Raw genomic sequence first — 26,357 nt, 5'->3', positions numbered from 1 at the left:
ATCATCTATCGTAACTTGCTGCCGCTGGCTCCTCTTCCTTTTCAGAGGGGTGGAAGGCCAGGCCTGGTGATTGCCGACTGGGCTGTGTTAGCTGTGGGGGAGCTGGAGGGCCTTGGGGCCTTGACCTTCTTCCCCTTTGCCTCTCTCAACCCAGGGGTCTTCTCCCCTCTCCCTAGTTCCCCTCCAAAAGAGCCCTCTCCTCCCCCTTCACTTGTGGTCCCCCCACTTCTTCCTCCTCTCCCTTTAGGACGGCTTCAGGGCCTCAGATGCAGTAACCTGGTGATATGAGACCCTGGCCTGTCCTGCAGTAAACAGTATTTTAATGTCATAGGTGGTAGGTTAAAAGACAGGGAACTTGGCTTGCAACCTAAGCGGTGCTTAAGGGCTGCTGGGGAAACTTATAACATGGGGGTCAGTTTTAAATGGCAGTTCCCTTCTCCACCCCAGTGCCCAAATAGCACACCCATCTGTAGTCAGGCCCCAGGGACACTAGAGTGTCCAAGCACCTGTAAACACATCCATGAGCATGATTTCAGTTATTAATCTCTAGGACAGACCTCCAGGGGAGAAGGTCTCTATCCCTTCTAGACATGAGGAAGTGAGCTGTCAGAGAGGTTAAGTGACTTGCCCGAAGTCACACAGCAACTAAGAGAAGCAGAGCCTGGATTCTGACTGTAATCTGTCTGACTGCAAGGAAAGAGTTAATTGGAGGGGAGGGAGGGGAAGTGGCTTGGGGATTAGGGTAGGAGAATTAGGTCAGAAGACTGATGGGGCCAGGAAATGGGGTCCTCTGGCTCTCGAGGATGTGGGGAGGGAGGAGTGGGTCCCTTTCACAAGGGGCTGCCAGAGGTGTGAGGTCTCTGCCACCTCTTTCCATTTCCCTCAGTGTCTTCAGTTGTCTGTTTGGAACTGGGGCTTGCTTTGTCACTTGCCCTGTACCTTACCAGGGGGACCCTTCCATGGCTAAGTGGAACTCTATTTATTTAATAAACACATAGCATTTGCCAAGTCCCAGATACTCTTTTAACTTTATAAACAGACGTTCATTTAATCATCATAGTAACCCTTTTATCTTTATTTTACTTATCAGAAAGCTGAGGCTTAGAGAGGTTAAGTAAGTTGTCCAAAGTCACAGAGCCAGTACCTGGTGGAGCAGCCTTTGAACTTGAAACACCAGGATCCAGAATCCTTGTTCTGAGCCATGGTACTATCCTGCCCCATTAATGCTTTAAGTGGGAGATGGGGTCCTGACTTCCCGGGAAACATGGCATCCCGGGAATTCAGAGGGAGCCTCTAGCCTAGGTTGAAGGGGAGATCCAGCCCCACCCTCGCCAACCCAAGTCTCATAGGGCAGACAGAGCCCGCAAATCACTCTGCTTTGTGGGGAAAGCAGGCAGGTTGTCAGGGTGTGCCTGGCTGGGAGGTGCCGATCAGCATAGAAGCCTCTGTAGCACAGCCTTTGCCTCCACAGTGCTGGCCATGGTAGTGGGTGAGGGACATGGAAACACTGATGGAAGGGTTGACCTCAGACTGTGCCCTCAGAGAGCTTGCTATCTAATTGACTGGAAAAACAAGGCAGATGTGTGTGAACATTTACCAACAGTTATGTATAAGACAGTGGGAGAGAAACATGACAGAACACAAAGCAGTTGAGTTTGGGCTTTGAATCCTGTGTGGCCTTAGTTATTTGACTCCTCTCTCAGCCTCAGTTTCCTCACCTGTCAAGGGGAAATAATAATGGCAATGACTGCATAGGGTTTCCTTAGGCTCAAGTGAGATAAAATGTGAGGAGTTTGAGCTCTGGAGCAGGGGCTCAGTGAGCATCCATCTAGATGTTAAGGTCAACGTCTAGAAAAACACATGGACCTGCCCCTGTGGTTGGCACTGGAGCAGCTCAGGGTGGGAATAGTGAGGATGAGGAGGGCAGTGAGGGTCTCGGCCTTGGAGTCAGACTGCTTGGGTTTAAATCCCAAGCATGAAGAGTCGCTTACTCTCTTTGGGGCTTGATTTCCTTGTCTGTAAAATGGGTATAATAGTGGCCCCCCATAGGGTGTTGTGAGGATTAAACTGGTTAATTTGTCTATTCAGTAAGCAATATTGAGCACCTGCTGGGTGCCTGACGTATGTCCACTCACTGCAGATGATAAGCGGTCAATACATGTGAGCAATCTTATCATCATCCTCAGTCATATTCTGGAGAGGAGGAGAACGGTTAAGGGAGGAGGAAGAGAGGAGGCTGAGGCTTTTAGGGGTCTTTGTCTAAATGGGAATGAGTGACACGATAAAATGCTATATAAGTGAAAACAAGTTGATGTTTATTGAGTGCTTACTATGTGCTGGCTCCTTAGCTCATGAGGCAGGTGCTCATGTAACCCCCTTACAGGGAGGAAGCAGGCTGGGAGAGGTGTAGTGACATGCCCAGAGAAACACAGCTTGTAGTGGGTTGAGAGACTCCAAAGCCAGGCTCTTGATCACAAAGTTTTAAACCTGATTAAAAGATGGTGTGGGGCGGGGGCAGTGATCCAGAGAGGAAAGCGGGAGAGACCTGGCCAGGAGAGGGACAGAAGTGGGGCAGAGCCTCCAAATTCAGCAAACAGTGAAAGGCTGGACCAGGTCAGCATGTGCTCCCCCAGTGGGTTTTCCCAGCAGTAAACAACAAGGCATGAACTCAGGGAAGGGAGCGAGTGAAGACTGGAGGCCAGGCTTCCCAGAGAGGTGGGTCTTGAGAAGCAGGCAGAGTTGAAAGAGACACCAAGCCAGTGCATTCCAGGCAGAGTGCACAGCATCAGCAAAGGCCCTGAGGTGAGTGAGCAGTGTGGCTTAGAGCTGAGAAGAGGGAGGAAATGGCTGCGAGAGGTTAGAACAGGGGTTGGGAGGGCTGGTGGCCTCAGGAGCATAGGGAGAGTGACAGCCCCAGGGAGGTAGGGAGGGTGACAGAATCAAGAGGTTTAGTTAATGTAGAAACAGAAATAACCTCCTATCTAGACAGGAAATAGAGCATAGTGACCAAGAGGGCAGGTTCTGGAGAAAGTCACATTCTAGCCAGGCTGCTTCCTACCTTGTGATCAAGGCAAGTCTCTTGACATCTCATTTTCAAAATGAAGTGTAATGAAAGTACCTCTGTCCTAAGATGAGATGATCTGTGAGAGGTGCTTATAGCACAAGACCGGGCATATACCAAGCAATTGATTCATTCATTCATTCCTTAACTACCAAGTGCACACTTGGTGTCAGGCACTTTTTTAGGGCACAGAGCAGAAAACAAAGTAGATAAAAATCCCTGCCCTCAAGGAGCTTATATTTAGAGGGCGAACTAGCTAACACAAAAATCAGTAAAATATATAGTTTGTTAGATGCTGATAAATGCTGAGGAGAAAAACGAAACAGGGAAAGGTCTTGGGGAGTGCCAAAGTTGCAGGGTGGTTGCAATTTTAAGTAAACTTATAAAGGGAGGCAGTTGTATAGCATTGTCGTATAGCTCCATGAGAGCATTATTTGTGTAACAGGTTTTAGGAGAAAAAGCACCTTCCGGTTTATAAGGCATGTATCCTTCATTAGAATCACTCAAGGTGTAGGTATTGCTGTCCCCATTTTATAGATGAGGGAGGGCGTTGAGACTCAAAGAAAAGACTCTGACCCAGGAGTCATGACTCTGAGGACAGGCTGTACCAGCTGACTCCCTATGACTCCCTGTGACAAGAGGAGTGAAGGACAGAGGACTGAAGGAGAGAGAAGTTAATTGGGCAGGGGCTCAGGGGAGTCAGTGCCTAGGGATGGAGCTGAGCTGGAGAGCAGGGGCAGAGGCATACTTCCTGGAGTCAGAGCTATGGTCGGCCTACCTCATAGTGGCCTGATCAGAGTGAGTTCAGTGTGGCTGGACCCAGGGGCAAACCTGAGGGCAGAGCGGGGGCAGCAGGCTGGGCCTGAGACACTGCATGATTGAGCAAAGACGCAGAATCTGTCCAGAACTGAGTGACCATGTGGGTGGTGGGGTGCAGATGGGGAGGGGAAGAGGAGAGGAAGAAGCCAGCTCCACTGACCAGACAAGAGGGAACAGTGAGGAAGCTGGCGGTGCCAGAGCTGGCTGTTAAGGCTCTTGAATATCAGGCTAAAGACCTCGGCCTTGACGTTGTCGTCAGCAGTGGGGAGCTATTAGTTTTTGGAGCAGGGACACAGTGTCATGAGGATGAGATTTGAGGAAGATGAATCTAGCACTAGGTGGAGCAGATTCAGTAGAGGCATTTGGAAGTGGGGAGCCCTCCAGGTGGCTGTCATAACTGAGCAGGCAAGAAATGATGATGTCAGAATAGAGAGACAGCTTGGCCCAGCGAAAGAGTGGGGCCTCGGAGACAGTACTCCTGGGTGCACGACTTGGGTCTGCCTCATGTTTTCTGAGACACCCTGGGCTAGTCCTCCTATGTGTGCCTGTCTTCTATTTGGACTGAACTAAAGGCCTCCCCCCCCTTTTTTTTTTTTACCCTTTGGGCTAAGAATCCATTTTGAGAAGATGATGGGCCTTCTCTTCAAAAAGATGCAAAAATAAATTTGGGTTATAATTGTATGAGGTTTACAAACCTGTCAAAGTCCATTCATGGAACCAAGCTAGCTCATCAATAGTAATAAAAACAGGAGGTAGCATTACATGCTTATTATGGGCCAGGTGCTGGGCAAAGTGATGTATGTCATAATCTTGTTGCTTCTTTGCAATAGCCCTGTGAGGCGGGTACCATTATTATTATTCTGTTAACAGATGAGGAAACTGAGGAGCCTAGAGAGGTGAAGTGACTTGCCCAAAGTCAGAACTGGAACTGAGCCTGGGTTTGTCAGCTCCAGAGCCCAAGATCCTAACTGCTAAGGTTAAGGCTACGATTCTAGGCTGGAGGAAAGAGAAATGGCAGGGAGGAGGGCAGGTGTGGGAGGATCTTCAAAGAAAGCTATGGAGAAGCAGAGCTAGAGGGAAACTGTGGGAAAGGAGGCTAGTGATGCCAGCTCAGTCCTGAGGCGATAGGCATATAATGTGGTTGGAAGTGAAGATTCCATTTGGAGGCTCCTTGTGTAGATTCCAGGGGGTTGGTATCCGTCCCACGTGACCCCCAGCTAAGTGACCTGCTCTGGAGCCTGCTGGGAAGGGGTGGGGCTACTCTGTCTTCTTGGCTTGATTATGTTCTGCCACCTTGGCAGGAAGAGCTTACCCCTGACTCTTTGACTCAGCCTCCAGTGCTGTCTCTGGAATCTACCCTCCCTCCTCCTTCCCAAGGCCACTGAGAAGGACCAGTGGGCCTTGATCTTCCTAGGGGAGCTCAGAACTGGGGACACCCTTTCCATCCCAGAGAAGAGTACTAGAGCCCATCTCTTGAGATTAGAGTGGAGTCTGGAACCAAACAGCACAGAGTGCATATTAGGTTCTGGTTTAAATCTTGATCAGCAGTACCATCTAGGAGATGATGTAGATTAGACTAGGCCATAGTCTTAGGCTGGAACCTAGATTTATGGCAGGTTGGACTTGTCGGTCATCTAGAATAGGGGCTGGAAAACTTTCTGTGAATAGTCTGACAGTAAAAATTTTAGGCTTTGTAGACCATTGGGTCTCTGTCATGAATACTCAACTCTGCTATTGTACCTTGAAAGCAGTCATAGACAATTCAAAAAATGAATGAGCATGGCTATGTTCCAATCAAACTTGGATTATAAAAACAGACAGCAGGCTGGATGCGGCCCTCAGGCCATAGTTTGCAAACCCCTGATCTAGACCCTTATTCTTCCTATGGATGTTTAGATCTTAAATCTTACTAGACAGGGATCTAAGCACACAAGGTTGGGGTTGTCAGGCCGGTTAACGTGGAAGGTGATCTAGTCACACTCTTGGTGGGATTGAGATATTGGGCATTGGTGATCAAGAAATGTACTAGACAGTGGTTTAAAGCAGACTAAGCCATAATCTCTGGCTGAGCCAGATTCACAGAATGCTGGGAAGGGGTGGTGTGGGGTGGTGAGATTTAGACCCACACATAAGGCTGTGGTCTGGATGTGGGGAAGTGGGTGAGCTAAAGCCACACAGATATTGATCTAGAGCAGGCAAAGTCTTGGTCCAAAGCCAGAGCACCATATTTTCTAGAAGAGCACTGTCCAATAGAAATGTAATAGGATCCACGTATGTAATCTAAATTTTCTAGTAGCCACATTAAACAAAGTAAAAAGAAATAAGATTATGTAACCCAATACATCCAAAATATTATCATTTCAACATATAATCATTTATAAAACTCACTGAAATATTTTATTCTTTTTTTTTTTTGTATTTAGACTTTAAAATCTGGTGTATATTTTATACTTAACAGCACATCCTAATTCCAATTAGCCACATTCCCAGTGCCCAATAGCTAGGTTCTACCATATTGGATAGCATGTTCTACCAGCATTGGGCAGTTTAGAAGCAGTCTTTTCTTTGGTACCAGGTGCCAGAAGAGTCATGAGCCAGAATGATCTGGAATAGAGTTGGACACACCAGAGATTATATTCTTAGCCGACCTGAACTGGGTGTAGACTGCCTCATCCAGGGAGAGCATCTAGACTTTGGTTTGGGAGTTGGTGGTGGTGGTGGTGGTGGGGTCCCTCCCTTGGAGGCTGACCAACTGGCCTCCAGCTCCTCTTTCCTTCATCCCAGTGTCACCTCTGACTCTGGAGTCTTGTGTGGCCTGGCAGGTGGGGGTGGAGCAGGGTAGCAGCTGGACCCTGGAGGGAGCAGGAGCTCCACCCCTCTAAGCCAGCTGCTGCCAGCCTTCCTGGACTGACTCTGTGGAAACAGGGGGCCCAGAGACAGAAATAAACTGCCAGGTTTCCGGGGCGGAGTAGGGGGCCTGCCAACCTTTGTGCTTCCTTGCTGGGGGGCAGGGGGTGGGAACAGGAAGCAACTCCAGGCCCTGTCCCAGGCTGTTACCCCTGTACGCCAACTCCCCTCACCCACAGGTGCCCCTCACCCACAGGTTCCCCTCACCTCTGTGGCTCTGAGGCTGGCCTGAGTTTAGAATTTGGTGGGTTAGTGAACCCTGGGAGCCCGGGAGTCTGGTCTGACCCTCGGGAGCAGAGGATGACCTGGACAAAGCTTTGTGCCCATTTCTGGATCCCATTCTAGGGGTCCCTCTAGCTGCCCCAGGGCAGGAGCTGAACAGATTCAGAGGGCTGCAGCAGGGCTTTAGACTAGAAGTTGGAAGATCTGTGTTGGATGCTCAGCTCTGTGACTAACCGGCCAAAGGCAACTTTGGGCAAATCACTTTAAGCCTCAGTTTTCCTCTTCTATGAAAAGAGGGCAGTGTTTGTATTGCTTGTCTTAGGGCACTATATAGCTCAGTGGTTTACTCAGAATCTGGAGCCTGAGTTCATCTGACTCTGGCTTCTACCACTGTGTGACCTTTGGCAGGTCACTTAACCTTCCTAAGCCTCAGTTTCCTCATCAGCAAAAAAAAAAAGGGGTAATACCTGCTTTATGGGAACTTTATAATCAAGTGAGTTAATGCATGCTAATAACGCAGGGCAAGTACCCGGTGTTGGCTATTGCCATTGCGTAGTCCATAAGTGCAAAGGGATTTTAAGTGAAAATGCATTAAGTGTAAGAGATTCTTCCCCTGGAAAGCGTCCTCTCAGACCCCCTCATTTTATAAACGGAAAAACTGAGGCCCCCAGAAGGGAACAAGTTTCGGCGAAGGAGAGGCACACAGCAAGCAAAACCTCTAGTACCCACCATGTAAAGCCAGGTAGCTCGCCCCCAATTTACAGGTAAGGAAATCGAGGCCGGTGATTGGCCACTGGTGCACAGTGGCGCTATCCAGTGAGGCCCGAGTCCGCCTCTGGGGAGGGAGTGCCCAGGCCGCCCGTGTTCACCGGAGGAGGGGCGTGCAGGTAGCGGGCGCCCTGGAGTCGCAGCGGAGCCAGGCGCGCTATTAATAATCCCGCGGCTCGGCCTCGGAAGAGAGCGCAGGTCCGGACCGCCGCCGGGCGCCTCCCGGGCCCGGGCCCGGGCCCCAGCTCCAGCCGGATCGCGGAGGCCCTCCCCTTCCACCCTCCACGTGACAACCCCCCCTCCCACTCCGCGGGCAGCCGAGGGCCCGGGCTGGCGGGCCGGGGGCCAGGAAAAAGCCGAAAACACCGAGGCTGGGCCGCTCCCCTCCCGCTCAAAATAGTCCCCGGCCGAGGCTGCCACGCATTCCGCCGGGTCCGGGGCGCGGGAAGGGGCGGCCGGCCGGGCCCCCGCCCGGCCCGACGTGGCTGCTCGGCCGGGTTGGAAGGGGGGGGGGCAAGGGCGGGCCGCGCGGCCGGCCGGCATGTGGCTCTCCTTCGGGGAGCCTTGGCAGCCCGGGCTGCGCGCTGCGCCGGGATGATGGAGAGCTTCTGGAATTTCCTGCAGCTGGAGAGCGCGGCCGGCCAGGGGAGCGGGCTGAGCGCACGGCTCGGGAAGGGGCGCCTCGCAGCCCGACCCTAGGGGGCGCCCCCGCGGCGAGGGTGGTGGGGGGAAAGTACCTTACCCGCCCCCGGACTGCGCGCGAGGAGGGCCGCACACCTCCCCTCCCCCGCCGCGCTCTTCGGGTCTGGCGGGGGTCCAGTCCCGCCCCTCCCGGCCGGGGCGGCGGAGAGGGGCCAGGTGCAGGCAGCGCCCCTCCCCCAGCCGCCTGGTTTCCCTCTCTGCCCGTCACCTCCTCCAGGAGTCAGAAGCTCCGTGGCCTCATCTGGGAGGGGGGCGGGGGTGGCAGGGATCAGGGGGCAGCGCAGGCCTGCCAGGTAGCCCGAGAGGCGGCGGCGGGAAAACAAGGAGGCGGACCGTTCGGGCAGAGAACGGCTGGGCTGGACCTGCGGACCAGAGCCTCCTGCTCCAGCAAGACGCGCCTAAGGGCTTCTAGGAGGGAGGCGAGACAGCCTTCTCTCAACCACTCCCCACCCTCATCCCCTGCAATTGCCCACCCGGTGGGGGTCGGATGTGCCTGCAAAGTCCTGGACAATTTTCTCGACGGCGGCAGCAGCTTTCTTTGGGGGCAGCTCTGCACCTTGCAGGTCCCGAAGTCCAGAAAAGGGCTCCTGGGAGGGAGGGGCTTCCTTTTACAGGAGCCCTGAGATCCAGGGGAGTAGGTAAGTGGCCTCTTAGGGCTCACTCTTGGCACTGTGGCTTGGGGGAGGGAAAGAGGTCTACTCTGCCTTTTGTTGGGGAGGAGAAGCGATGCTTTCCCACCACTCTGCTAGTTCCAGTACCATTTGGTGCTCTGGAAACTGATGAACCGTTTGGCAACTCGGCAAGCACCTCCCCCTCCTAGGGTGGAGCCGCTCTACCCTTGCCAATGATTCCTTCAACTTCATGTCCTGCCCCTACCAAGCAAACCCTCACCATGTCAAACAAGCAGTGGGAATAGGTACAGTTCCAGGACTTCTCTGCCACTCACTGGCTGTGTGACCTTGAGCAAGTCCCTTCACTCTCTAGTCCCTTTACTCATCTGAAAAGCTAGATAATAGTAGGTAGGCCATCGCCTTGTTGTGGGGCTTTAAGTTGCACAACATTTAAAGCAGTTACCATAGTGTCTGCATATAGTAGGGCCAGGAAATAAAGAGCACCTGTGTATCATACAGCCCCATTCAGAGCCTTCAAAGTGTTTGAATCCCTTTCCCCTCCAACAACTCTGAGAAATTTGGCTTCCCAAGGTAAGGAGTGCCTCTCAGTTGAATGGGAAGGATAGAAAGATCTTGGTTTTATTGAGGCTCATTTATTCATTAAACACATATTTAAGGTTATTCTCAGCTAGCTCTAGTCTGGAGGAGAGACGTAAATTTGTGCTAGGGACTGAGGATTAGGACTGGTCACCACACTATGTTAAAGCTGGAAGAGCCCTTAGAAGTCCTAGCTCTTAGTACAGATGGAGAGACTGAGGACCAGGGAGGGGGGCTGATCGACTAGACCACAGTACTCCTTCTGCTGTGGGGGTAGAGGTGGGGGCGGGGGCTAGCAGAGAGCTCTGGGCCAGGGAAGTTGGGGCAGCCCCTGGCCCAGCTCCCTGGGGTATGGCCTCAGGCAGGCTTAGGAGCTGGTGGAATTCTGCTTTCCTCTCCCTCCCATCTCTGTGCTGACCTTTCACTCCACCTCTGCTAGAGTGGGTGGGGGTGGAACCCAGATACCCAGATTCAAATTCAAATACTTGTTGGCTCCCCCTCAGCCCAGGATGTTGGGCCTGGGCCTGGGTCAACTCCCACCCTGCTCTCTCCCCCTACCCCTCCACCCCCACCCCTATTCTCCCTGTTTCCTGTTGGATAGGCCTTCCTTGTGTACTGGAAGGAACTCAAGGCTCCATTTGTTGTCTGTGTGAACTTGAGCAAACTACAACTTGAGCCTCATTTTGCTTTCCTGCAAAATGGAATTGAAATAAAACTACCTTGCAGAAAATTTTCACAGCATCCCAGAGGCTTCCAGGCAGAGCTCTATTTAAATAATAAAAGGCAGGGATTCCCATTCAAGGCCAGGCATGGGGAACAGAGCATCCATCCTTTACCTTTGGTTTGAGGAGGCAGCTCTCTGGGGCCCTGGGATAAGAAGTGGGGTCGGGGTGAGTGTCCACCAGATAATTTTGGCAAAGTACAAATTCAAGCAAATTTATGTGGCCCAGATTCCAAGGCTACCAGGTGCACATGTCTCTTAATACACTGCAGGGCAGTTCTCATAAACGCTCTAGGACTACAGACTCTCCCTCTCCCAGCTGATCCAGTCCCACCTCCCTCTGCCTCAGGGATGCCTTCCTGGGCTGACTGTACCCTCAACCCCCAGTTACCATAGAGGACTCTCAGTGAAGGACTTTAGAAGAGAAAGGGGCTGGAAGCAGCAGTTGGGCTGTGTGACTTTGGGCAGGCCACTTCCCCTCTCTGGGCCTCAGGTTCCTCCTGCACAGTGGAGGAGGCTGGATTAGTGACTCCCTAAGGCACCTTCCAGCTCTGACAGGCCCCGAGCCTGTGTTGACTGATGTATCCTAGGAGATAGGAGCACACAGAACCGAGTCAGCTGGGAGATTCCTGTCTAGGTATCCTCCCCCCAAGAAAGTTGAGTGCCTCCCTTCCCAAGACAGACCTCCAGGGATACTAGCTGAGATTGTGGAGGGGGCCTATCACCCAACTGAGTGGGGCTGCTGATTCCCAGGGTTCCTCTTGTCAGCAGAGAGGCCGGGGCCTAAGAACAAGAGCTTGTATCAGGCAGGGCTGTGAGACTGCTTGCTTCTAGGGGAAGGGAATGTGTGTGTCAGTGACCAGTCGGCCTCCTGGGAATGGGGGGCGCGGTGCATGAGACAGCTAGCTTGTGGAATAGTGTGTCCAGAAGAGCAATCACAGGGGCAGTTTACTGGAGTGTGTGCAAGACAAGGAGGCTGACAATGGGAGGGATTTAAAAAAAAAGATGAACTGTAGAGCCAGGCTTTGGGTTGGAGCAAGCTGTCTGGGGAAGCTCCAGCCTTATGGGGAAGTGATAGAAGATTCAGCACAGTCTGACACAGTTTTGCCTGTGCCTAGGTTTGTCGACCTGTTTATAGGTGCTGAGCTGAACTGCACTGTTCTGAATTGTAGTTGTCACCTTCTATCGTGTGGGTAATCTGTAAGGTGTTGTCAAGTTTTTCTGAACGGCAAGTGTCTGGCTGTTTGGGGGAGTGTCTGTACAGGACAACACTAAGGCAGTAGGCAGCTTTTGTCCATTTGGGGTGCTATCAGATTGTACTAGGAGCATCAATTCTGGCTGTTAGGAAGCCTTGGGCTATATTGGGGGAATTGCCGAGCTGTAAGGAAGGGTGTATTCAGGCAGGTGAGGGAATCCTGGCCATGTTTTGGGTGTCTCTTCCCCCTCCATCTCTTACACACTGGGAGAGAGATCTCCTGTCTTAATCAGTCCCTCCGCAGGTAGGCAAGTAGGCAAGCAGGCAGTTGCAACCCGCTCACACTAGCAGTAATTTTACCACAGTGCCTAAATCAGGAACAGGCGTGAATTGACCTTTTAACCCCTTCCCCACCACGGGATTAGACTCTGTTTCCTGTTCAATCTCCTCCAGAACCAGTTCCATCCCAACTGGGGGGCCCACCAAGAAGCAAGTAAGCACCCCCCCACCATCTCTTTTCTCTCACCTCCCCTGTCGAGCCTTGGGGGGCCCTGAGGGCCAGGCTGGTGCAGGGCCTGGCAGAAGCTGAGGGCCCAGGAAGGAGTGATAAATATTGAAGAGGAGGGATTTCGGTGTGGGCTGGAGCAGCTGCAGTGGTTCGAGTGTCACACTATCTCTCCCCAGGTTTACTGACCCATTTCCATTCACGCGGCTGCTGGTTTCCTAGCAACGGCAACAGTCCCCCCAGAACAGGCGGAGTGTGTGTCTGCCATTAGCGACTGCCGCAACTGTGTCAAGGTTACCCCGCTCCCTGCAAACCCACCCCGGCGGGTTTGTTTTCTGCCAGTGCCTGGCACTCACCATGCCAGCCAGGGAGGGGGAGGGGGGGGCCCTGGGCCAGCCCAGGGGCTTGGGTGGAGGTGGGGGGGCCGAGGAGGAGCTGCAGTTCCCGGTCCATTGGGAGCCAACTTGGACTGAGGCCGAAGCAGCCGCACCCCCCCCCCCAGCCTTGGCTGGTGGAATTCCTGAGCCTGAGGGGAGCAGGGGGTGGGGCTGTCCCTCAGCCCTGACCCCCGAGATTCCAGAGCCTGGGGGGAGGGGTGTGGGTCGAGGGGCCTCCGGGAAGCCTGCCCGATCTGACCCCACCTGGCTTGTTCTGCTCCTGCCCTGGCTTCCTCCCACTTCTGCCAGCTCCATGCTCTTCTCTGCTCTCAGCTCTTTGTCCCAGCCTCTGTGCCTGGCCTCCCCCATCAGACTCCCCAGGGTAGGGTTGTATTTCTCCCATCAGACTAGGGGCTCCTGAGGTTGGGGTTCATGATGCCTCCTTTCCTTCTCCAACCTCAGCACCAGTTCATGACTTTTTCTAAATGTCATGGGAGATAAGATTAAACAGTTGGGGTGGCAAAGGGTAATTTTTCTGAACAGGGACTAGCAGGGCAAATGCCCCCATTCCACCTCCTGGGTGAATAGGTTCTGCTTGCACTCCCCAGTCTGGCAGCACTCACATGGGAGTGGCCATTGGAAGTAGAGTACCTCTCTTTTTCAACCTGAAAGCCTGGCTGCAAAGGGTTAAAGCAGCTCCCCGCTCCCTGCCACCTTGCCTTGGTATGTGAGCTCCCCCAGGCTGGGGGGATGGGAGGATGGGGGGGTCTGTGTCGCCTTATAGCCACTCATGTGGTCAGCTCAGACTTGACCAGTCACATTCCTGCCCAGGAGGACTGGGGCTTGAGGTGGAGGGGCAGGGGCCTGGAGGGGGCTGGGTTTGCAGAAATGGAAGGGGGTTACTGAGAAGCTGGGGCAAGGGGCTGCTGGGAACATGGAAGGATTGTGCAATATGAACCTTGGGAAGCCAGAATCAGCCTTCTATTCCTCTGGGCCTCAGTCTCCCTGTCTTTCCTCCCAGTTTGCACCCCTCCAAAACATTCCCGTGGTCCGTCTAGCTGTGATACAGGTACAGACCTGGTCCCAAGTCTAAACAAAGAGAAGAGTGTGGCAGAAGCAGTTTCCAACATGCAGGGTGGCACAGAGATTTGTGGGTAGTCTGCAGTGTGACTTTCTGGTGCTTGGAGGAGGTCGGCTGGGTTTTTGGCTGGGTCAGAGGCACTGCGATCTAGGGTACAGAGCAGGCTGTGCTAGACAGTAGAAAGAGGCCTGGGCGGGGACCCAGGAAGCCTGGTTCTCTGCCCAGCCCAGTGCCTGACTCCTCATGGTCTCAGTATCCCCATATGAGGGGCTTAGGCCAGTGATCCCCAACAGCCCTCCTGTCCTGTTAGTGGTTCTCAGTAAGGGATGAGGAGTGGGGGGCAATGGTTTGGAGGGATTATGGGAAGCTGCCAGCTCAAGGGGGAGTTTGCAATGTGATCCCAGAGCGAAAATAGCCCAGGTCATTTTCAGCTGCTTGGGCGGAGGTATCTGATCCCAGCAGGGCAGGGCAGCTTGGGCAGGGGGCAGGGAGGAGCATTCTCTAAAGCTCCCTGGGAAACCAGACCCCAGGATGGAAGGGTGGGGAAAGGTTGGCATCCCCGGCTTAGCTTCCTGAGACCCGCCGGGACCTGGCGGGGGCTCTGGAATGGAAAGATGAAGAATGCAGAGGGTTAACAGGAGGTGAGGGCTGGACTCTAGCCCCCTTTGGGTCCTGGCCTGGATGAGGTGAAAGGTCAGCCCTAAGGAGTCCAGGCACAGCTGGGGAAAGAGTAACTCGATCCTTCTCCCTAGCCCTGCTCAGGGGATCACAGAGCGGCCTTCCCCAGGAAAGGTGCTTTGACATCCCCAGGAAAGAGTTTTTTTCGACTTGTTCTCAGCAGGGGTTGGGGGCTAAGGGAGGATTCTGGCCCAAGGGGTCAAGGAGAGCTGCAGGCTTGGAGTCCCAGTCAGTATGGCAGTGCTTTGTCATCCTAGGGTCAGGGGAGGTGGAGGTGAGCCTGCTGGAAGGGTTAGAGGTAGCCTGTTCTGGCTCTGCTCTTGCTCTATGTCCCATTTATAATGACTCTGATGGCCAACGCTGGGGACTGGGGAAGCTTAAAGTTAGCAGACTCTACCTCCCTCCCTCCCCCAACATGCATACTAATTAGTGAGAGAAGCTGCCTGATAGTAGACAGTGACATTGAGATGTATTGGGTGGAGAGTTACACCCTGACTCTGAGATGGCTTTGCTGTGTGTGGTGGGGTTTTAGATTGTAAGATGGTGTGATGGGAGGTAGAGATAATACACAGAAGAATGTGGGCTCTGAAGTCAACTGTGACCTGGGTTCAAATAATTGCTTCTGCCTTAGGCAAGCTATTTAACCTAAGCCTCAGTTTCCCCAACTACAAAATGGGACTAATAGTACTCACCATAAAGGGCAATTATTGGCACAAAACAAGTACTCAGTAAAAAGTAACCCTTAATGGACCTCGTTGTGTCCCAAGGTCACACACTAGTTGGCACCCACATTGAAGCTAGCAGTCTGGCTCCAGGGGAGGAGTGGGTGAGCTACAGTTGGTCTGAGGGAGAGGATAGTTATGAAAATGTGACTGGGTCAGTGTCCCCAGGACTGTGCATGAGGCTGTGGGAGTATCCAGGTCACTTGGGGTAGGATGGGGCGAGGTGAACGATGTTTAGTCTGTGGCAAGGGGTGTTTGGGGCAAGGTTCTTCTTAACATCCACCTCTGGGGCTGGGGCTGGCGACAGCCCCCCACTCCCCACCCCCGGCGGGCTTGTGTAGCCATGTGTGGGTGTGGCAGTCCCCGGAGTGTGGCTGTAGGTATGTTTGAGAAGGCGCAGGCATCCCAAGAAAGAACAAGTCGCCTTTTGTACGAGTCCAGCCCCGGGCTGGGCTGGGCCCTCTCTGGGGGATCCCCTGTTTCCGCGCCCAGCTCCCCGCCCACGGACAGCGCCCGGGCCCCGCCCTCCACCTGAGGGGGCTGCGAGGTGGCCTCAGCGCCCCCTCCTGGGACCCGCGCTTTGGGCCAGGAGCCGGGGTCTGGGGCAGGGGGCGGGCCTGAAGCCCTGACCCCGCCCCGTGTGACATCACTCCAGGTGCTACCAATCCCCGGGAGCCGTGCCCACGGTCGGTCCGCCCCTCCCAGGCTCCGCTCTCTGACAATCCCGAGGCGCAGTGGGTGGAGGAGAAGGCAGGGCCGGCCCATGGGGCGGGGAGACCATTGAAGGCCTCGCCCTTCCTGCTTTGGAAGGGACTGAGCACACGACCCTGAAACCATACAGCTCAACTCCCTTTGAAGAACCTCACAAGAACCTCCTCTCTACTGGAGCCTTCTACCTTCTTGCCCACCTGTCCAAATCTTACCAGGTACCACTTTCTGCAGGAAGCCTTACAGAACCGACCTCCTCCCAATCTTTTTTTTTTCTGATTACCTACACCCTTTTAACGACCCTCTGTAATGACAGCGATACCAGTACTACTACTAACACCAGCAGCCATCCACTGAACGATTTACTGTTTACCAGACTGCTCGGTGTTTTTGATGGAATACCTTACCTGAAGGCTCTCTGATTGCTTTCTACCTTGTATGATGAGCCTTTCTCAGCCACTGGATTGGGAGTTCCTCTGGGCAGGAGTTCCAGACATGGCATGACTCGGAATAGACACTACTAAATGTTTAGGATGGATGGTAAATGAGGAGACAGGCCTATGGAGGGAAAACATCTTGGCAAAAATCACACAGCAAGTAGGTAGAACAATCAAAGCTAGAAACCAGGTTTCTGAGCTCCATTCAGGTCTTTGGTTCTGCTGTGTGACTAAGAGTAGGGAGTTTCACAGAAGGATGCCGTGGACCTTACCTGTCCCCATAGGAGGGCCTCCAATCCACCAAAGTTCAGAAGAATCCAAAATCTGTCTTCCTCTACAATTCACACACCTTGTCCTAGAACCCCTGACTTCTGAGAGGAGGAAGAGGAGGAAGAAGAGATGTTAGGGGGCTGGGAGGGCTTTTGCAGGCCAGAGGGGCATTTTGGGGCTATAAGAAGTATTGTGGTTCCAGTAATTGAAGGGTACCGGTTCTGGGGACATAAAAGATTTAGCTTGCAGGTGGGAGGTTCCAAGTTGGGCAAGGAGGAACATTGGGAGCCAAAGTATGTGGGGGTTCAGTGCAAGGGAGGCAGGGATTATGCTGGGCCAGCACTCCCCCCACCACCAAGCTGGCCCAGTGGAATGCTGGGAGGCCCCGGGGATAGGGCCAGGCAGCCAAGGTGTCTCCGGTGGCACAGAAGCAGTTAAGAGCTGCCTCAGCCCGTTCCTTCAGACAATTAGTGACATCTCGCTTGACAACACCACACTGAGCCGATGCAGACCTCAGCCCCCCTCTCGGCCCCCCCACGGCCGCTTCAGCTGTTTATTCTTGGGCTTTAACAATTGGGATTCTGACTTGGAGGAGCGGGCGCCCTGCGCTGCCCTCTGACCCTCCGTCGCCTTGGCAACTGGAGCCCGGTAGGCCTGGGCTCTGCGTTAGGATTACAGATCCTGAATTCACAATCTTGCTGCTCCCCTGCAAGCAGAAGCAGCAGTGGCAGCAGCAGCAGCAGCATGCGGCTCTTCAGCTGGACTGGAGGGAATAGAGATGGAGGATCCCCAGAGGCCAGCCTGTGGCCTGGGTGGGAACCAGGGATGCCCACAGGTGACCTGGAAAGTGGTGCCCCCGTCACAGGTGGAGCAGGGCCCAGAGCCGCCCTCAGCTCCCAACAGCTCCCATCTTCTCTGGAAACTTTCTTCCTGGTAGAGCCCTGAGGGCAGGGGCCAGGCTTCTTCATCACCCCCCTCTTTTCCCCTCAGTCAGCCCCCTACCATGCCCAGAACTCCAAGTGCCAGCAGACTGTGCCCCTGCCGTGCCCGCAGCCATGGCAACAGGCCCCCCCTCCCTTGTCAGCTCTGCTCCTTTCTCCCCGCTGCCCCCCCACCCCGCAGCCAACTGCCCCAGCTGAAACCGGAGCCGATGCATCTGTGAGCCTCATGCCCAGACCCACATTCCATTTCTGTCCTGTGTCCCCCCCAGCTCTGGCGACGACATCTCCCCCTCCTCCTCCTCACGCCCCCTCCCTCCTTGCCTCTGTCTACTCCTGCTGTCCCCACAGCACACACACTTTATCACTTAGTGCCTCCTCCTCCCCTCCCCAGTCTCTGAGTGCTTCTCGCCCTCTCCCACTGTCTCTGCTGGTCTCTGTGTGTGCCAGTCCCTCTGTCTGTCTCCAGCTCCCTGCGGTGTCCTCAGTTCTCTGTGCCTTGCGCTGGTCTGTGGCGGCTCCTCCATCTCCTGCCCCTCTGCATGTATCTTGCTCTCTCTTTGTCTCTGCCTCATCCTGCCTCTCTGTCTCCTTGTCTTCTCCTTCAGCCTCTTTCCCTCTCTTCCTGAATCTCTTTTTTGGTCTTTTCCTTCCTCTAGCTTTTCCTCTGTCTCTTTCTCTTTAACCTCATTCTGCCGTGTTTCTGTTGCTCCCACGTTCTTCCTCTTTCTTTGCTCTCTTCCTGAATCTGATTCTCTACCTTGGTTTCTCCCTCTCTCTCTTTGTCTTCTCTCTGACTCTCTCCCTCTAAATACATAGATTTCTTTCCAGTCTTCTTTATTTCCTTCTTGGTCATTTCCCTTATGGCCAGCCCTTGGGTTGGAACTGGGAGAGGGGGACCCTCCAGAGTCACCCCAAAGGGCATGTGTATTTGACTCTGAGATGGGGATGGGAGGTCCTAAAGTCAAAGAGCCTACAAGGGGTGGGGCACTAGGAACTAAGAGTGCCAGGCCTCCTTCCCTTCCCAGGGTCCTAGAGGATGGGCTCCATCCATCTAATTTAACTTCTCCCAGCCCAGATAAAGCAGAGGGTAGTCCTAGGGGCTGAGCTGGCCCAGGAAGCCCTCTAGCTCTAAGAATTCAAAGAAGAGCATGTTGAGGCCTCCCTCACTGATTCCTGGATTTGTCTCCTTCCCTGCTACAAAGATGTCTCACATTGCCTCAGCTTCCCCTGGAGTTACAGCAGTACTGCCCTTGCTCTATCTCTGATTTCTTTAAAGTACTTTAAGTTCCTGGAGCAAAGTCAGAGTTATGAAGAATAGGGAAAGGGTAGAGTGACTCCCATCCATTGCTCACAGTATCAAGGGGACTAGAACACAGAGGAATTTGTCTCAGGATGGTTAAAATAAGGGTCCTGTCTCCTTAAGTATTTGGTGGAGGGCAGTACTCCACCTCCCCCAAAGACTGGCAGCCCCTGCTGTCAGGCCCTCCGTCCCAGTCTGGGCAGTGGCCTCTAGCTCTCCTCCCCACAAACCCCTCTTCAAGGAATGAGTTTGGAGTCATGGGAAACAGGACCTGGCGTAGGGGTGCCAGGCCTCCAGGGCCCAGACCTTGCCTTTGGGTGTGATGAGACCTGGTCAGGCAGACAGTTCTAGGCCCCTGGGGTCTGGGCACTACTCACCAAGGGGCCAGGCAGGGGAGTAGGGGTGCCTGGGGGAGGCGGGTTGCACGCAAAGCATGCTGGGCCCCCTCGGCGGGTGGGTGGGGGGAACAAAGCTGGCATCGAGGCCTCAGCTAAAATTAGCCGCTTCCCTGCGCGGGAGCAAGCATGCCTGCCAGCCGCCCAGATCGCCGCTGCCTCGGCAGGCCATCTGTCGCCACGTTTTGCTCAGTCCCCCAGGGCCCCCCAGCTCCAGCCACCCCAGGGGCTAGAGGGACTCTACTCTGAGGCTGTCCCTGGCCAGGACTCTGGCCTCTGCTGCTCTCATGCTGTGTGACCTCAGGCTAGGCCTGTCCTTCTCTGGGCTCCTGAGAAGGCCCCAGACACTGACATCCCAGATCCCCCAGTCCTTCCAAGCACCAGGTGCTGGCGCTGGTAATGGGGAGCTGGGGTATAGGCTGCCTCCCTCCCTTAGAGATGGCCCTCTGGTCCAAAGTTTGAAGGTGGGCCAAGTGGGGTTTAGGGAAAAGGTCAGGGTATGTGACAGTCTCCTGTCAGTTTCCTTGATCTTCACTGGACAGTAGGGCAGCTCTGTAACCAACACCCTAGCATCCCCCCATCACAAGCACTCACACATTATCGATCTCCAAGCCATTTTACAGAAGGTGGGAAGCCTGGAGGTGGAGGCTGAGTTCAGCTGATATTAACTTGCTTGGTGACTTGGGCAAGTCTCCTGCCTTCTCTTAGTCTGTTTCTTCCTTTTCAATGAGAAGCTCCCATTCCCTGAGCACCTGCCCACTTCATGCCACATTGTCTCATGAGGCTGACATTATCCACCCCTGCTTTACAGCGGAGGAAACTGAGGCACTGTAAGTCCAGGTTCCTGGTGAGGAAGTGGTAGAGCCAGAGGTTGGACCTGCTGGATTCTCCTTTCTGTGGCCCCCAGTGCTCTGCTTGCTGGTCTGCAGCCTCAGCGCTTCCCTGGCTGCTGCCTTCCTGGCTCCCCAAAGCCTGAGACTGAGCCTCTGCTCCAAGGTCACTCAGCTTGGCCTGGGAGGAGCTCAGACTTGAACCCAGGCCCCTTGGCTCCTGGCCTCTCTCACTTTCTGGCCAGCAGGCTGGGCCTGTTCCCTGGGTGAGTCATGTCCCTGGACTTTGGCCTCCTTGTCAGGCTCAGTGGCCTGAATTTGGCGAGGGGGCCTTTGTCAGAGAGGGGGGGCTCCCCTGGCCACAGTGGGAGTTTGAAGCTATCATCCTACTCCCTCCTCAGTCCTGGGCCCTGAGGACAAGGTGACAGCAACCCCTAACCTGCCTCCCCTCCACCACCTCTAAGAAGTCTTACAGGAACTGCTCTTCAGGCCTCGCTGACAGCCCTCCTTCTGCCCCTTCCCTCAACAACAACTACATTCAATTAGAAAGGGGGTAGGGGAGACTGCTCGGGGAGGGGGCATTTTCAGGTTGTCTGTGTGCCCAGGCGGCTTTGTTCCCAGCACCGGGCCCCTGGGTTACCCAGGAGAGAGGCCTCGGCGCCTCCCCTCCTGGTGTCCAGGGACCAAGGTCACGCCCAGAGCCCTGTGCGCCTCCACCTCCTGGGGCCAGTGGTGTTTGTCACTGGGGCAACGTGTGGCTGTGCCCGGCTCTGGCAGGGCTGGGGTGACATTCATGCCCTGTGAGCTGTGACGCCTCTGCAGGCAGAGGACAGCCCCACCAGGCTGGCAGTGAGGGGGAGGGGTGGGGTGGGCTGTCACCTGTCCACAGCAGTCGAGTGACTGGTCGTGTACCCATCCCACAGTCTAGAGGGAGGACTAATGGGGAAGGGGCGAGGTTGTGTCCCTGGCTTATACTTTGTATGTGAGAGGAGGGGTCAGTACTTTTCTCACACCTGGAAGGTGTTGGGGTGTGTGTGTGTGTGTATGTGTATGTGTGTGAGGGAGGGAGAAAGAGAGGTTCTCTTTGCATTTTACATCCTGTTAGTGGGTGAGGGGGTGCCTGGTTTTATGTTGGTTACACTACTGTGAGGGTAACAACCTGTGTTCTGTCCCATACTGTCTGGGGCTCATGCTTTTGAGGACATGACAGGTTCTGTGCTTCGCTTGTCCTGTCAGGAGGGTATTCACCCAGTCGTTCGCCTGTGTCTCTGACTGTTGGGTATGTGTGAGATGTCACCATGTGCCCGTCTCACTGCCATCGTGGGGAGTGACATGTGTGATTATCTCATGCTGTTGGGGAGGTTGTCAGTAACTTGGGAGCTTGTCTCTCACCCTAAAGAGACAACATGTTGCCCAGTGGTGTGGGGCTGATGGTTGGCAGGGCCTTAGGGGCAGACCAGACCCAGCACTTGGGCCCTGGGCACAGGGACAAGTTGGGATGTGGGGTCTCAGTCCCACAAGACCTACTTTGTGACCCAGGTGCCAGCCCTTGGGACTATTGCCCAGGAGGAAGGACCCAGTGTTTTTCAGATGCTGTGAAAAGGGGCCTCTGGGGCTGGGGCAGGTGTGACTGGGGAGGTGGGGCCGCATGGGAGACTGTGTCCCCGCAGGCTAGGGGACCCTATTCCCTGCTTCTTCTGCCCCTGAAACTGTTAAACTAATTAAGGCTGTGGAGCCGCAGGATTAATCGGGGCAGCTCGGCGCGGGCCGGGAGCTCAGGTAGTCGATTAGTGCGCCGCGGAGGATATTGGATTTCTGAACCGCAAGTCAGCACTATTCGGGCCTGTTATCTCTCTGAGGCTTGAGGGTCAGGAGGCGGGAGGCTCCAGGCTTGCTGATCGCCCCCGCCCTGTGGCTCCTGGCTCTGGAGCGTCCACTCCCCCTGCCCACCAGCGCCACCCGCCCCTGTGCCCATGTACCCACCCACCACCCCTGCCCTCCTGGCCCCGCTGCTGTCCACATGGTGCCCTGGCCCACTCTGGCCCTGCATCAGGTTCTCCCTCTGTCACCCTTGGGTCCCCTCCTTCAGGCTTGCATCCCTAGTGCCCCTCTCCCCCAGCCCTCTCCCTCCCAGTCCCTCCTGGCCTGACTCTGTGCCTCACCGACAACTCCCCTCAGCCTCTGATCAGCCTCTCTCCACCTGGGTCCCCATCTTCTGTCACTGTCCCTGTCCCCCACTCTCTGTTAGCATCTCCCATCTCTGTCTCTCTGCTTTCGTGTTCGTGTGAGCCTGTTTCTCAGTTTCTGGCACTGCCTGTCTCTGCTTCTCATGTCTCTGTCTCCTTCTCTCCCTGTGTGTCTCTGTTTCTTTCTCTCTGTTCCTGTCTTTCCCTCTCCTTCTGGCGCTCAATACCCCTCCCTCTCTTTCTCTCTCCCTCCCTCTCTCTCTCTGTCTTTTCCTCTCTCTCTCTTGTGTGGTCTCGGCTGGTGTCTGCAACCAGAACAAATCTCCCCCAGCCAACACCCCCTGAACAAGGAGGCCAGAGCAGCTAATGGGAAACATGTGATTCTGCCTTGCGCCTGGAGCACCGAGAAGGGAGCCTTAGTCCCAGTTCAGCCTCTGCTCCCCTCACCCCGCAGCATTCCCCCCCCCAGTGCTGTCCCCTGCCTTCCAGCATCTCCCCCAGCCTATGTGGCACAGTCGAAAGTTCCCTAGGCATTTCCATTTCAGGGGGTAGGGGGAGCTTGTGTGTATCAGTGGGGAGTATCAGGTTGTGGAGGGAGCAGCTTTACTCCTCAGGTCGCCCCAGCCCCCAGGCCAGGCAGACCTCATGCAGACTCCCCCAGCCACCACCACCATATGCAGGAAAGCAGGGCCAAGATGAGCTGAGCTGTGGGGGCCTGGATGGGGGGCAGCCAGTCCACCCCTCCTGGAGGGCTCTGGGGCCACCCAGATTTCCATCTTCTCCGCCCTCCTGGGCCTCTGGGGAGCTCCAGTGGTGGGGGCTCTCCGAGCGCTTGGGAGCTGCTGGGCGGCATTTCTGTGCCCACCCAACCACGGGGAAGAGGGGGGACGGATCAGAGGAGGGAGGCTCTAGCAGGTTGGAATTCTCCTTCTCTGCCTGTGGATAAATTGTCCCTAATCCAGGCTTGGGGAGTTGTCTGGCTCCTACAGAGAGAGAGAGGGAGAGAGAGAGAGAGCAGGAGATAGGGAGGGAGGAGGGAAGCAGGCATACAAACACAGTGACACAGACACACTGCCTCACAAAGAGTCTCACATGCACAGGCACACAGGCACACTCATGCACTGACAAGTTACTTAAAGGTACCACACAAACACTGAGGCACCGTTGTGCTGACACCATGGCACACAGACCCACTCACACATGTTGACACTGAGACTTGGCTCTGCTGGCTCAGACATGCAGTGACACGGCACAGGGCCCCACTGACATATACAGACACACCATGGTAAGGTCATACCGCACAGACATGCAGGGACACACATGTGAGCGCGTCCTGACCCACGATGAAACAGACCCACAGGGACACTGTGACCAGTCACGCCATCACACCGTGACCCTGAAAACCCAGAGAAAGGCAGAGGTAGGAGGAAGGTAACACTGATCCACAGTGACACCAGTGCCCGCAGTCACAGGCCTTGAGATTAGAAACCTGCAGGGACAGCAGAGGATTCTCCGCACATCCCCACCCCACCACCCCCCGCCACACACACACCCAGAGAGTCTGAAATGAGCAGAAGCCCACTGGGCTCCTGACACAGTGAGATGCAGAGTGCCAGGCAGGGTGTGCACAGACGGGCACTCCTTTCCCAACCACAGCTTGGCACACCTATCACTCACAGGCACACACACTTCTGTGTCTCCACAGGCGTGCAAAGATAGGCTCAGCTGGAGGCACACACAGAGCTGAACAGACCCAGATGCACACACCCACTCGTATAACAGAAGACACAGAACACAGGGACACATCAGCTCCCCCTATCACAATCTCGTACAGGTACACTCTTAAAACACACATGTCCCCGAGTAGACATAGAAAATACACAGAGAAGCGTATAGAAGGCTGAGTAGACCCAGGAAGCCGCACACAGGTATATTTTTCCAGACAGCTGCACATCCACAGACGTGCATTCATGCAGGCAGGACCTCTGACACACAGATTCCCAGGCAACCAAAACCTATAAGCAATCCATGAGGCCTGGTTCCCAGACCCCCTCTGGGTTCCAGCACAGGCCTCAGGGAGGCAGACAAATGGGCAGGAAGCAGGGGGGTGGTGAGAAGGGCCATGGCTATTAAAGAAAACAAGGAGAAGGGTAAATGCCAGCTGCATATACACTACTGTCAGAAGTCTGCATTCACCATCAATTTGAACAGCAGCTCTCCCACCCTCATAGTAAATAAGCTGTTAGCAGTTATAGTTTCCCTAGAGCACTTCTCCCCATTCATAAGCTCTCCCCATTTTATAGATGAGAAAACTGAGAGCCAGACAGGTTAACTGACTTGCCTAAAATCACACAGTTGATGAGAGTTGAGTCAAGGACGATTCTAACTCCCGAGGCCAGGTTCTTTCCACCTTAGCGTGTGTGTTCACGTTCATGCACACATGTACCTACCCGTACAAAGGTACTGTCTCCCAATAGAGACCGGAAGATAAGCTCGAGCTCCCCAATAAAGTGAGACTGTAGCCAGTTTCATTGTGTGCAAGAGCGAACCCCATCCAGGATGGCCTCCTGGTCCCTCTGGCTCACCCTGTATCCATGCTTATATCTGTGGTGCTGTTTTTGCTTCCACAGATGGGAGCTTGCCTGCCTGTCTACCCATCGGCCTGGACCTCGGAGCCTGCCCAGCTAAGTGCGTACAGAGGGCCCCGGGTTCGGGGCGACTCTCAGGCGGCTGAAGACACAACCCTGGAATCACCGGCGAAGACAGGCCTTTGCTGCTGAGCCAGGCCTGTCTACACAGCCTGCTCAGGTAACTGTACAGGGAAGCTAGGTCTGTGCCTGGCCCACCTAGGAAGTGGGGATCAGGGGTACTTCCTTCCCAGTCCTAGCAGGGATTCCCCCCTCCCAGCTTAGGCCAGAAAGAGGCCCTTTAGAATCAAAATATGTTGACCCAGCTTACTCAGACTCCCCATTATCCAGAAAGGCAAGGCCTGTGGATATACAACAGGAGTCCTGCCTCCTAGTCTGGGAACTCTTCCCTGCACCTTGACGACCTGAGAGACATGGGAAGAGAAAGGGGTTGTGACAGTGAGCAGAGCTCAGGGCAGAGGTAGAAACCAGAATGCCTGATGTGTGAAGCTGGCCCCCCAGGACCCCTCTCTACTGGACTCTGTGGAAGAAGAGAGCTGGGAGGCCAGGGTGAGATGCTGAGAGGACCTGGGTAGCTCAGGTGTGCTAGGCCACCCTCCTGGGATGAGATGGGGGTGGTGCATGGAGGGGCAGGACCCACCTCCCTACTCTGGGCCCAGATTAGCCCACCCAGGCTCAAGAGCCACAGAGGCCAGGTGGGGCCGCCCTGCCCTGCAGAGGCACCTCCCTAAACTGACACATGAAGCCTCCGGCTCCAGGAAGCTCCCTAGAGCCCAGCCTGCCTGGGGACCCCACCCAGCTTCCAAAAGAGCATTCCTGGGGCCTGAGGTCTGGGGGTGGGGCCTCCTGGGATTGTAAGGGTGGGGAGGTACAGCTGTGGGAGGATGCAGAGCTGGGTGTACCCGACTGTAAATGTACAGGGCATCTTGTGTGCAAGTAACTCCAGCTTGTGTGCCAGAGGCACGTGTAGGACTCTGTCCTTAGGTATGCAGGGTTCTATACACGAGAGTTATATAAGCGGACTGGGCTGGGGGACATTCGACGGCTGCGTATGTAGTACATTGGAGTGAGTGTGTGCAGCTTGCAGAGTGTGTCCTGGGCAGGTGTAGGAAGACTGGAGTGTTGTGTGTGCCACACTGGATGCAAGGTGCTGGTGTACACTGGAGAGGTGTGTAGACAAGAATCCAAACACACTGGGGTGATGTGTGAGTGCACTGGGGTGGAGTAGGGTGTGTACACAGAGGTCCTTCCGCGTGTCACTGGGTAAGCATGTGTTCAGGGTTCCGGCTGCACACTGGGGGTGGTGTGTGCACGTGGCCCCGTTTGTGCTTTGGAGGTGGGCTGGGCAAGCCTTCAGCTGAGCTGGGCTCAGCAGTGCCCAGCCTTGTGGCCAAATTGCTGAAGTCACTTCCTTTCCAGCAGCAACTTTCCAAGAGGAGGAGTTCTTCAGACCTGGGCGGGGAGGGGGGTGGAACAAGGAGCTCTCAGGGGAAGGAGGTGGGCGGTGGTGAGAGGCTGTGGGGAGGGCCTGGTGGGGCTGGAGGAGGGGAGTCCTCCGGGAGACAGAAGGAAAGACAAGGACAGGAGTCTGGAAGGGCCAAGGGCAGGAGGGGATGGGGGCGGAGCAGGGCGGGAAGCACAGTCCCTGGGTGACCTCGGAGGGAGGAAGGGAGGGC

General features: G+C 54.8%; 1 protein-coding gene across 5 annotated transcripts in view; it reads left to right on the top strand.

Moving 5' to 3' along the window:
- Positions 1-26,357, top strand: part of AHDC1 (AT-hook DNA binding motif containing 1) — a 64,052-nt gene that overhangs the window by 17,887 nt on the left and 19,808 nt on the right. For 4 of the 5 annotated variants that reach the window (XM_032495622.1, XM_032495624.1, XM_032495621.1 and 1 more), the window contains exon 3: positions 24,664-24,841. The gene's annotated coding sequence lies outside the window, so the exon portion shown is untranslated. Of the gene's footprint in view, positions 1-8,763; positions 9,118-24,663; positions 24,842-26,357 lie in introns of those variants that run through there. The other variant, XM_032495625.1, reaches the window with a different exon arrangement.

This window comes from Camelus ferus, chromosome 13 (assembly GCF_009834535.1).
Source record: "Camelus ferus isolate YT-003-E chromosome 13, BCGSAC_Cfer_1.0, whole genome shotgun sequence".
NCBI classification, from domain to species: domain Eukaryota; kingdom Metazoa; phylum Chordata; class Mammalia; order Artiodactyla; family Camelidae; genus Camelus; species Camelus ferus.
This window is presented reverse-complemented; position numbering and strand designations above follow the sequence as displayed.